The sequence below is a fragment of the Eptesicus fuscus genome, chromosome 10 (assembly GCF_027574615.1).
Source record: "Eptesicus fuscus isolate TK198812 chromosome 10, DD_ASM_mEF_20220401, whole genome shotgun sequence".
Classification (NCBI taxonomy): domain Eukaryota; kingdom Metazoa; phylum Chordata; class Mammalia; order Chiroptera; family Vespertilionidae; genus Eptesicus; species Eptesicus fuscus.
Window position 1 is genome coordinate 51,114,136 of NC_072482.1, and position 13,577 is coordinate 51,127,712.

The 13,577-nt window shown below is 36.6% G+C and overlaps 1 pseudogene; it reads left to right on the forward strand.

The window, feature by feature from the left end:
* The first annotated feature begins 7,839 nt into the window (after window positions 1-7,839).
* LOC129150659 (U6atac minor spliceosomal RNA) lies at window positions 7,840-7,871 on the forward strand (annotated as a pseudogene).
* The last annotated feature ends 5,706 nt before the right edge of the window (window positions 7,872-13,577 follow it).

Sequence of the window (13,577 nt, forward strand, 5' to 3'; positions counted from 1 at the left end):
TATTTCTCACCAATTTTGAAAATAAAAGATCAAGTGAATGCTGACAAAGTTGTGAAATAACTATATTTATATGCTGGTGGAGTTCTAAACTTTTCACCCATTATGAAAAACAATGTAAAATGTAGCAGCTGCCATAAATGGTTTAATATTCATTTATCCAATATCCTTTGTTTTTATCAAATGTTCTAAGGAAATGATGTAACCATTGGGAGAGAGCTACCTGCACCAAGATGTTTTCTTCATTATGTGTAATAGAAAAAAAAAGAGACAATTCTAATACCAAACAGTACAAAAGGTTTTCTAAATCATGTTGCTGATACATTATGAAACTCCTTGTAAGTAAAAAAAGAAAAAGAAAATAATAAATGACTGAACAAGTGCAAACACAGATGTTAATATTAGATGTGTTATAACTGCAACTATTTTCAAATGTATATTCATGAATGAGAGAAACAACAAAGCTTGGCATTAATATGTGAAACTAAAAAATAATTTTGTTATGTTAAGGACAATACTGATGATTTAAAATATTTTAATGTTTCTGTTACATTTGTTTTAACAGGAAAAGGGGTATCCCACTTGATTTGCTTCTTACAACATAGGCTTTCTCTCTTTAAAATTATTAATTCTTTGAAATAGCTTTCTATAAATGATATATAATTTGCACTAATTCATCAATATGCTTTTGTCTCCTAATTTCATCAGGGATCTGAAGTATTACAGACTACAGCCATACAACAGTGTGAAGCCCTGAAGTAGAAGATAATCTCATTAACATATTTATCAGCTGAGCTAAGTGTCCATGAATATGAATGCTATAGAAACTGTGACTGAGAAAGTTTCTGCTGTGATGGTGGCATTTTTCACTGTGCACAAGAAATAATAAAGCTTATGAAAAAAGTAATAATACAATATTTAAAAAAAATCTTTGCACAGTTCAATACCCACAGAAATTTGCATCCAGCATCTTTTTGGTTAATCCTAACCCGAGGATATTTTTTCCATTGATTTTTAGAGAGAGTGGAAGGGAGGGAGGGAGGGAAGAGAGAGGAGAGAGAAAGAGAAAGAGAGAGAGAGAGAGATGTGATGGAGACACATTGATTGGTTGCCTCCCACACGAGTCCTGACTGGGGCTGGGATGCAACTTGTAACCCAGGTAGGTGCCCTTGACTGAGAATTGAGCCCTATACCCTTTGGTGCATGGGCCAATGCTCTAACCACGGACAACACTGGCCAGGGCACATCCACCATCTTGGTCAATTGATCCTGCTTAGAGATGCAGATCCTTTGATGTATTTGCTTTCAACAGAATCTTGTTTGACCAACAGTGAAAATCGATCTCAACATGCCGCTTCTTTTTCATTTCTCTCTCAGTCTCTGTCTCTCCCTGTTTATTTGGACTTGAGGGAAACCTCTTCATAGCTTCTTCACTCATTCACAGCAACCTCACCAGATAACTTTGTGCTTCTGGAAACCACTCAACTGCCTGCTACCTCTGCACAGTGCTGAAGTTTTTAACTGCAGGAGTGCTTGTTTCTGCATGCCTCAAACATGTTTACACACTAGGAAAAATCCCTCAGGAACCAACTGCACTTGCCCATTTTATATTGACATAATGTCCTTATTTGCCAATTTCCTATTTGCACTACAAAAAACACACATTCAAATCTCTTAAGCTATTCTAATAGGTTATCATCTCAACATGCAACACCACAGTACATTATAAGTCCACGGATACTTTTTTGTTGACTTCATACAAATTTATTAAATCTGCCCATTTTAACATTTTGAAATATTTATCACTTGCCTAATAAGATCGCTGTGAAAACTAAATGAGAATATGTCTTTATAGTATTTAACAAAGTAAAATATTTATCATTACCATTAATTTTTGTAGATAAGAGAGGGATTTCTTGGTAAATGTGTCAGAGCTAACTAGGTCTTTTATTTTATTTTATTTTATTTTTTAAATAGGTTTTTAAAACACTATCATATTGATATATATTGTTTTTACCTTGCATCATGAAATTCAAGTTTTAGTTATCAGGATTACTAAATTTGTCTTTGTTGAAAAAGTTAAACAAAAACAGTAGATTCTAGTATTAGGAAGAAGTTGACTTTTGAGAGTAATGTATAGATTCTAAACTCATATCAACCATAATGCTTATTGACTAATGTGTGATGCAAAGTTATCATTCACACATTATTATAAAACTGAACTGAGACCCTAACTGAAGAATACAATTTTAACTAGAAAACATTGATGATTTCCAATTTAGAGTAAAAAATAAAATATTTCCCACAAATGAAATGTAAGGAGAATCTTGACACATTTATGGAATACTCTGATGCCAAATACACTGAGTGGCCAGATTATTATGATCTCTGAATGCATAATAATCTGGACACTCAGTGTATATCCTATATAATAAAAGGCTAATATGCAAATTGTCCCCTCGACCAGGAGTTCGACCAGCAGGCAGGCCGGCCAACTGCCCATGTCCCCTCCCTGGCCAGGCTGCCGAACCCTCCCCATGCACGAATTCATGCACCGAGCTTCTACATGTTTATACACTAGGAAAAATCACTCAGGAACCAACTGCACTTGCCCATTTTATATTGACATAATGTCCTTATTTGCCATTATAAATGAGTGGTCAGATTATTATGCATTCAGAGATCATAATAATCTGGCCACTCAGTGTATATTTCACAAAGTAATCTCCTTCAAAAGTTATCTAGAAACAAGCATTCAAGTAAAGAGAAAAATTAACAAATAATAGAAAAGAGCAAAGGGTCACATTAAAACAGAAATAGATACTCTGCTTCATAAAGCCAGGAATAAGCCATTTAGTCCAATTTCGTGTTTTACAAATAAGTTTGAGTTGAGAGAAGTCGAGTAACTTTCTCAAGATTACATAGTCGTTGGTTGATGTAATAAATACCGGTCTCTTAAATTCTAGTGTTGTGCCTGTTCATATTCTCTACTCTGCTTTTATGTCCTGTCAGGTAAGAGGAGGCACTAAATGGAGCTTGCTATGAAGCATACATACCATGCTCAAGGTCAAATGTTACCTGTAAGCCAAAGGGATTTTTTTCTTTTTCATTAGTTAGGAAATCAGTTATATTCATAAGAAGTTAAAATACGTCATGTCTTACATATTAACTATCATTATGCTTTTATTTCAAACCCAATTTAGCCAAAATTCCCATGTGAATATAATTGTGATGAAAAATAAGACCTTAAGTGATTATTTTTAAATGCTTGCTATTTTGATCAAAACAACTAATTAATTTGTTCATCTTCCATGCTTTGGTCAGTAGTCAGCATTAGGTCTTTTATTTATATAATGTATGAAAGTATGGGAAAATTATAATCTTATTTAATTAGAAAATATTCATTTAATTCCTCACTACAAAAGTATCTGTAGAGACTAAAAAATAAACTGATAAATTCTGAACATTAATCCAATTATATTTTCTTTTGGAGGTAGAAGAGGCATTGGGGATTGAGTTAGAGCACCTTAATTCATTAATGAACAATCCAGGACCCAGAGATTATTCACAGCTGTAGGGCTATGACAGCAAGAACAGAAATAGAATCCTTGGGTCTTACTTATTTGTTCCAGAGATTGTTCAATACATTTTAACATATGTATCTGAAAATTGAGAGCCCCGTGATTGGGTTTTCAAGTTGATAACCACATAACTATGCCCTCCGAATGATTTCACTGAATATGCTTTCAAAAGGAAAACACTTTAATCTAACCTTGGAAAGTATAATAAATAAAAGAGGGTCTTAGACACTCGCAGTGGAGCTTATCTCACCTTCCCACCTTAAGCTGCATTTACCGAACTTGCTAATATGTGTCACGGCTGGGCCCCGTCCTAGAAGAAAGAACAAGCATGATGACTGAAATAAAACAAGGGGTGATAATAAAAAGGATAAGTGGAAGTAATTCTTTCAAGAGGAAGCTTGACGTATAAAACTGAAAAGTGCCAGCTTTTTTTTTAAAGGAATAAATATATTATGAAGGCAGGTGGTTACAATATATTAAAGAGAAACTCAAGGAGCATAATTTACTAGAAACAAGGAGCAAAGAAAAATTTAACCACAGACAGAGAATCTTCTTTCACGCATGTAATTGGCCCGGAGGTTCTAGTGGGACAGAGAAATGAGGCTAAAAAGACATCTGTAATAAATGAAAAGGAAAGTCACATTTTATCCAAGTGGCAAAATCAGTAAGCATGGGGTTTGTCATATAGCAAGGATTCCCAGCACCACAGGTAGGACAAGATGAGAAAAAAAAAATCTAGTACAAATGCCTTAACTTTTAAACACACAAGGGGGGTGGGATAGATCCACAGATGTGCACACATGTTTTCCTAAGAATAGAGGCAGTTGCCTAAAATTACTTCTTGTTACTAGAGCGCCCAACAGTCACTGTTCATCTTCTAACCCAGTTCCCTTCCTCATCCCATTTCAGTTTTACCCTCACACCAACTAGTTTAAGATTCTAAAGATTCGCCTATGTTCAGATAGATTCATTTAAATCTATTAGTCACAACATTTTTTTAAATGAAGCAGTAAACTTAATGAATGAGTCAAAATGAAGGATTAATAGTAAAACTGACAGGTGTCCATCTGACTGCCAGTCTTCTTTCTAACTTCAAAAAAAGGAATATCATAATTCTAAGGTTACTGAATTTGGAATAACTGGAAAATAATATGTTTTCAGATACATAAATAGTCATTCTTTTACAAAGTTAATTTAGTCATGAGCCTAAAATTAATATGAAACATATATATAGTTTTAGCTAGATGTTCATTGATATTACAATAAATTGAAATTGATGTATGTACAGACTGTCTTCAAATGCGGGCAACAGGATAAACAAGCCAGATGCACAGGCATTCCATATCAGGGATTTTTCTAGAATATGGTACCTAAAGCTTCTCAGTCTCAGGATGGCTTAGGGTAGTGGTCGGCAAACTCATTAGTCAACAGAGCCAAATATCAACAGTACAACAATTGAAATTTCTTTTGAGAGCCAAATTTTTTAAACTTAAACTTTTTCTAACACCACTTCTTCAAAATAGACTCGCCCAGGCCGTGGTATTTTGTGGAAGAGCCACACTCAAGGGGCCAAAGAGCCGCATGTGGTTCGCGAGCCGCAGTTTGCCGACCTTGAGCTTAGGGTATACAACTTCATTAGAAGTTGTCATAACATCTCAATGGAAATGCAGAGCATTTTCCTATGTTATTCATTTTCATAAAAACAATCCTGGAGAGTAAATCTGAAAAACTCACTTTCAGATGAAGAAACTGGGGCCAGTAACTGGAGATACATGTGGACCTCATAAAATAATAACAAAAAAAACCTTAACTACCAATACATTGTTTGACTCTTGACTATCCTATCTTGCTTCTGAACTTGTGCACAACATCTCATTCAGTACTCACAGTATCCAGTATGTGGTTGAGTTTATCCATTCATTTTTGATCTAGTAACCTTGATATTTTATACCACTTAAGTTTTATTACCTGGAAATTACAACTAATTTATCTCCATAAATACATTGGAATCAAATAAATGTAATGTAAATCAGTAATCAGGTGGCTTTAAGACTGCCTTTAATTAGATCTGTGGTAATTTGTCTAACCAATATATCACTATGCAATCAAATTAATGTATAAAATAAATTGTAAAGCGTCTCCTCTGTTGTTGGAAAACTGTAAAGCATGCTGTGTACCAAGTTGTATGAAAGTTCTCTCTGTTCTGCAATGAATTTTTTTTTCTCATTAGGGAGTTAGTAACTAACTCAAGTTACATGCACATTCTCCCTCTTCCATGGGTAACCCAAAGCCACAGCATGACCAAAGATTCATGCCTTCTGCTAGTAACATTTTGCCCAATTTGCAAGCTTTTCTGTTATTGAAAATTCTCATGGTCTTATTCATAAGCCATCTCCAAAGGCTTCTTTGTCAGCCACAGCAGTCCACCTGACGGAGGTAATGATAGAAGTTGGCAGAGGGAGAAAATCAATCAATGGCTCCTTCTTGTCCAAGAGCTTCCAATATAGAGACAAAAGTATCCCGCAAATTAATCCTTTCTAAGCACATGGAGCTTCATAAACCTGCAAAAAAAATCAGGGTCATATAGAGAATGGGCTGGTCTGTCTTCAGTTCTCAAACATATTTGCAATTTGACTTGCCATTCCTCAGCAGCATCTTTAGCAGAATAGTTGTGTCTTTCAGCAAAAATTAATAACTCAGTTCTGTTCTTCAAATACACTTTGCCTCAAAATGTTTAACATATCATACTCTGTCAGCTACCAAAGCATTTTGACTGTTGGTTCTACTGGTAACGTTTTTTAAAACATACTCCTGGGCTGCATTTTCTTGAATTGGTCAGATAAAAATATCATTGCCCTATATTAAATTTTAGTAATTGTCAGTAGATTTCATTAACTTTAACATAGAATGGAGCTTTCTTATTCAGTCTAGAATATTTGTTAAGGGTGGTATTATTACCAATACTACTAGTACTACTATTATTATTGCCTATATTAAAAACTTCTTATTTATGGTATGCGTACCATATGACACTCTATGTCAAGCCTTTCATTTACATTATACTACTTAATACAAAAAACAACACCCTATGATGAGTGTGTTTGCACCACTTTTCAGATGTAGAAACTGATCTTCAAAGAGGTGAAACTGTCTAAAGGTAACTTGGCTAATGAACTGAAGGAGCAGAACTCAGCTTTCTCTGTCCCCAGTATTCTAACTATCCAGCTAGGAAGGCCTCCCCAAGGGTGTGGACGTGTCTTAAATTAGGATTTAAGAGCTCTGCTTCTCCATTTTATTCAGCTAGAGATTCAACAATTATTCTCTGAGACTCCTACATGATAGACAAGGTGCAGAGACTGATGATGCAATGGAGAGAAAAAACAGATCATATTTTTACCCTCATGGAGATTATAAAGCCATAATCACATCAATAAATAGAAATTGCCAACTGTGACAAGTGCAAAGAAAGAGTAGAATTACAAGAAGATAGGTGTCAGGGGATGTAAAAAGCATTTTTAAAAACCAGAAAGGCTCCATGACCAAGACTGTAGCAAGGTGAGGCTGGGTGAAAGCACCTCTGTGCACAGGTAGAGAGGACATAGCAGTGGGAAGGAAACGAATCTGTACGTGAGTCACAACTCAGATTGCTCATAGCAACCTGCACAATGAACTCTCATAGCTGCATGCAGAAGGATGAATTATTAGCCTCATCTTACCCATGTGCAAAGGAAAATTATATGACTATCCAGGCACAGAGCCAGAAAGCAGGAAGGCTGAGAGTTAGATTCTGGTGTGCTTCACGGCAAAGCCAGCACTTCACCACATCCCACTGCCTGGGGATGGCCTGCTAGGAAGGTTGCTTCAGAAAAACACACCATGACCATCAACTTGACTGCTAATTAGGAACTGCTTCGTGACAGACCTGCATCAAAAAAAACTCTCAAAATGACAGGAGCCAAAGGATGAGCGAATCAACAGAAAGTGAAAATATTTTAAAAAAAAATTACCACTGACCCAAAATAATGATTGAATGATAATTACAACAAAAACATCCATCCTTGCCTGCCCCCCCCCCCTTTTCATTCTAAACTCCAATGCACACCTTTGAAAGGATTTATTCTAATCACCTCCGTCTCCGGGAATGCAGACAGTTTTGCTGACAGATTCTTCCAAATTGTTGCAGACTAGAAACCTAAACACATACAAAGCAATTGTGTCAATAGGATGAATATAGCATCAAATGCTTCCAAATGAGGCTTGCGTGTTGTATGAAAGGAGAGAAGGTTAGCAAATGAGGCTTGCAACTGTGTAGTGCTGAAATAGATTCATTTCTCTTTGCAATACATAGAAGTTTGATTAGAAAACATGGCTCACTTTTAGAGTGATTTTCAGTAGCCTAAAAGTAAAAGTGTTCATACAAGACCCATATCCTATACTCGTTTAAGATTCCTTGTCAGAAATCTTGTGTTTGTGCAAATGTCTTCTAAAACACAGCATGGGCGTGTCGAGATCATGGTCAAGCTCAAATGCATTGTTTTAATCCCTCTGGGGACCCTCAACGAGGCCTTCCAGTCCCTAGATTAGTGCTTTTGCTAAAATAATCTTTCATCCCATTGTCATTTCTGAAAGCCTTAATTCCTCAAGGTCCAGTATAAAAAATGAGCATGTTAGAGAGTTTCCCAGATGTCCTTTTCAGAATTATTTTGTCCTCCACATACTCTCATGGGACTGCTTTCTTCCTCTACTATTATATTTGTTTTAAATAAATTTCTTAATAATTCATGAGTGAAAGAAGAAACTATAATAAAAGTAAGAAAATAATTAGAACTATACAATGATAAAAATATTTATTTTTACCTATTGGGATACAGCCAAATTAGTACTTAAGAAAAATTTATCCTTTATATTAATTTTGGAAAAGATTCAAAGCTAAAGAATAATAATGAGACACATAAGAAAATTGAAAAGAAAAGAGGAAATTGTATAATTAATACATATAAAAATAGAACATTTTAAAATTACATTAGGGATAATAATTGATAAATTTGGCTTTTGGTAAAACTAGAAAAATTGCCAAAGCTCTTCCAATATTGATCAAGAAATAAAAGGGAAAAGCACCAATTATTCATTAGGATTTAAAAGGGCAACATAATTCCAAATTCAAGAAAGATTAAAACATAATAAAAGAGTACTATAAATAATTTTAAGTCAGTACATCTGAATGTAGGTTAAAAAATTCAACTTAAATATAATTGACAATATTGTCTTAAGAAAAAATATAAAAAGCCTGAATTGTCTTTGTAAGAAATTTAATAGGTTAAAAATCACTCCACAAAGGAGATACAGCTCAATAATTTTATAGTCAAATTTTAGCAATTTTTTTTAAAAAAAGCTTAATCTAATTTACATGAAATCTGATGAAGAGACAAGATACTCTCTTACTCATTAGTGGGTATACTCCCTGACTCATTCCAAGAAACTGACATGATCTTGATTTCAAAACCAAATAAGGACAATATAAGAAAGAACTACTATAGGTCAATACTTCTCATGACTATAGATGCAAAATTTAAGTAATCTCAACTTCAAATACACATTTACAAAGTAACAAGTTTGTTTAATCCAATAATAGATCAATGATGGGAAGTCAAAGAATTTACTTCACCAGATTAAAAAATTAAAGGGAGGAAATAAAGAAGTGTTTTGATTTTTAATATTTTAATATGGTAGACATGCTATCTCCTTTTCTAGATATCGCTTGTCAGAATAAGGAAGAAACCTAAGTAAGGCATTGAGAACTCTGCAACACTCAGAAAAGAGCATTTCAAATAGGAAAAACAGCAAGTGCAAAGGACTTGACCTGAGACTGCTTAACATCGTGAGTTTGGGAAACACCATGAAGGCATTTGCAGCTAGACAGAGTGAGGAACTAGGAAGTAGTAGGATGCAGGGTCAGATCATGTAGGGCTTTGTAGGTCATGATAATGACTTTGAATTTTGTTCTGATTATAATAAAAAGCAATTAGAGGGTTTTGATGAGGGAGGTAACATGATTTGATTTACATGGTTGCTCTAGCTCAGCTGCTAATTGGAGAACTGACATAGGGAGGTAAGAGAACGAGCAGTTAGGTAACTATTGCCCTTGTCCAGAGTATATTTGATTCAATTGTCCACCAACCTGTGAAACTTCTGTTTGTGAACTAGTTTTTAACAAGTTAACAAAGAAAGCATTGCAGATATCTTCATTTAAAAAAATGGTGTCTTTTCTTTTTCAGCAGCACCACCCTTTAAAGAAAATAATACTGTCCTTCTATCTCTGCAACCTGAGAAATAAGTATTCTGTCTGAGATTTTCTTTATCCTAATAGAAGTATAAAGAACATCAGAATAACTACACTCTTCCTGTGAAGTGACACCTTTCCTGTGATGACTGTATGTTGTTTGACTATCCAGTACCCCTTTGTTTGGGGAACTGCCCCACCTTTTTTCAGTACTAGAGGCCCGGTGTGCGAAATTCATCACGGGGGATTGTGTGCCCTCAGCCCAGCCTGCACCCTCTCCAATCTGGGACCCCTCGAGGGATGTCTGACTAAAAGGGCAGTCAGACATCCCTCTCACAATCCAGGACTGCTGGCTCCCAACCGCTCACCTGCTTGCCTGCCTGATTACCCCTAACCACTTCTGCCTGCCAGCCTGATCACCCCCTAACCACTCCCCTGCTAGCCTGATTGATGCCTAATTGCTCCCCTGCCAGTCCGATTGCCCCTAAGTGCCCTCCCCTGCTGGCCTAGTCACCCCTAACTGCCCTCCCTTGCCAGCCTGGTCATCCCTAACTGCCCTCCCTCGCCTGCAGGCCTGGTACCCCCAAACTGCCCTCCCCTGCAGGCCCAGTAATCCCCAACTTCCCTCCCCTGCAGGCTTGATAACCCCCAACTGCCCTCCCTTGCAGGCCTGGTCCCTCCCAACTGCCCTCCCCTGCTGGCCTGATCACCCACAACTGTCCTCCCCTGCTGGCCTGGTCCCTCCCAACTGCCCTCCCCTGCTGGCCATCTTGTGGTGGCCATCTTATGTCCACATGGGAGCGGCCATCTTTGACCACATGGGGGCAGCCATCTTGTGTGTTGGAGTGATGGTCAATTTGCATATTACTTCTTTATTATATAGGATGATTCCAGCAGGACTGTTGTAACATTCCTCTTTCCCTCAATGCTGGGGATCTGACCTATGACATAAGCCTGGCCAGTCATGGTATCACCATTCTGCCCAAAGTAGTTTAAAGGGTGACATGTGTCCCAAATAGCACTGTTAGTTATTTACAGTACTGTATAAGATTTCATTTACCAAAGGGATAGGAAAGAAATGACATGACTCTTTATATAAAATTTAAAAAACTGTAAATGTAATGTGAACCAGAATCTCTCAGTGGTCATCATTTTTTACCCCCATGGGAGAAAACCTGAGAATAAAAGAACATGAAAAATTGTAGAACCAAGAGATAAAGTGAAATATAGCTCTGACCAGAGCTTTGAATACATATGAATCCATATGTATCTCAGCAAGTTCTACTTTGGGATTTGTCAGTTATTTTATTAAGAATCTCACTCATTTATGTAATATAATGAACAACATAAACTGATGAACAAAAATATATCCAGAGACAGAGAAACATCAATCAGACCATTAAACCTCAGAGGGAAGGTAGGGGAGGGTGGGAGTAAGGGGGAGAGATCAACCAAAGGACTTGTATGTATGCATATAAGCCTAACCAATGGACACAGACAACAGGGGGGTGAGGGCATAAGGGGAGGGATGGGGGGTAATGGGGGAATAAGGACACATATGTAACACCATAATCAATAAAGAAATTTTAAAAAAAGAATGTATTTCTCTATAATAAATTAGCCTAAAACATTGCAGCTTAAAATGACAAACATGTATGGTCTTACACAGTTCCTGAGAGTCAAGAGTCCAGAAGTGGATTAGATGGGTGGTCTGACATAGGATATCTCATGAGGTTGCAGGCAAGATGTCAGTGGGGTGACCCTTATCTGAAGATTTACCTGGGGCTGCAGGATTCCTTCCAAGGGGTTCATTCACTCACATGGCTGTTGGCTAGAGGCCTCAGTTCCTCACTGAGTTTTGTTAGGAGGTGTCAGCTCCTCATCACATGGATTTCTCCACAGAGCTGCTTGAGCATCCTCATGGCATGGCAGATAGCTTCCCTTGGAATGAGCAATCCAAGAGATAACTACAACACCCACTATAATATGCCCTCAGAAGTCACATACCATCACTTCTGCTGTCATCTATGGGTCACACAGACCAATTCTGACATAATGTGAGAGGGGACTACACAGTAGCTTAATTACCAGAAGGTGGGGATCATAGATGCTATCTTCAGGGCTGAATACCCAATTACACAAACATCTTTACATTCCTTTTTTATTTTTTTCTGCTAAGTTGTTTTAGGTTTCTATCATTGGCAACCAAATTAGAGTTCCACGTAATATATATGTCACTAATGAACACCCCTCCCAAAAAAGATTTACTCTATTTTTAGACATCTTTAAAATACAGGTCATAGGGAGTACCCTAGAATGAGATTGCAAATACATTAAAAGTGTTACTATATGTGATACTTGATAAGTCATGGACTTCCTGTGCATCATTAGCAGCTAAAAAACATCTGGACCATATTTTCTACTGTTGTAAAGATCAAATAAAAACAAATAATATTATTTTTTAGAATGAATTTAACATTTAAAAGTTTATAAATCTTTCATACATATTTTTCTATTCAGTAATTATAATAACCCTATGAAGTAGATACTAATATATAGGTTATAATGTCAGGTATAGCTTACAGCATTATTCAGATGAGAAAATGGAAGTGGAAATGTTATTATTACGCCAAGGTCAATGTCAGCCAGCTGGTAGAGTTGCATAGCTGCAGAGCCCAGGCATTTGCATAGCCATATATCTATCAATCTAGTTTGCACCCATATTGTCCCTCTGCTCTCTCACTTGGGCCTACTGGCCCAGCTAAAGGCATTTCAACCATAATAAATGTCCCATTCCTGTTTCACCAGTAGCTCTCTCCTAAGAAGGTGACTAAGCCATGTTACCTACTTCTGTGCAAGCTTAACAAACATGGATTGTACTACAGTCTGTATAGTCATTAATTCTAAGGCCTTCGTTTATGAGAACTTGAAGCATTAGCTATATTTTCAAGTCTATACTTTCCCAATAGTACATGCTAAATGTATTTACACAGAAAGAGACACTTGCCAATGTGTCATAGAAACAGGATAGGGAAAAAAAAAATCTCTTGCTTTTCCTTTTCATGTTATAATTTAACAAAAGTCATACCGTAATAGGCAGATATAAGAAGTGGCTGGAGAAGGAAGTCTGGTGTTTCTCCTGAAAATCATCAGAATCCTTCCTTGTCCATTGTCTTCTGGGAGATGTGAATATCTGCAGAACTGAAGCCCATATGGTACATGAGGACAGTGGTACAGATTCCAAACAGGGCATGGCAGCCTTTCACTCCCAAACACAAGCTTGTGTGTGTACTTTCTAAACATAAATAGCATGTAAGTGTACAATCAAATTACTCAGTGTGCAATGTAAGGTGTTTTCATGTTAAGGTTCATTGCATTTATTTTTGTCAAATATAATGCAGTTAATCAACCAATAAAGAAAAATAATAAATTCCCAATGATGACTTATGATATGAGCCATATTATCTCTCCTGTGAGGTTAATTACTCCCCTGTTGTTTGGATAAAATCTCAGCCCCTTTTCTAATATCTCCTATAAATACCCTTTACTTTCTTCCCAGGAGACCATACATTTTCCTGATCCACAATAAGTTCTTACACATTTTACAAAGTACTGTCATCCCAGGGACTTAACTCCCTTCTCAGAAAATCATTGAAAATAGAGCAGGAAAAGGCTGCTGATTGTCCTTCTCTTTTGGTGGCAATAGCAATTTTTCCTCA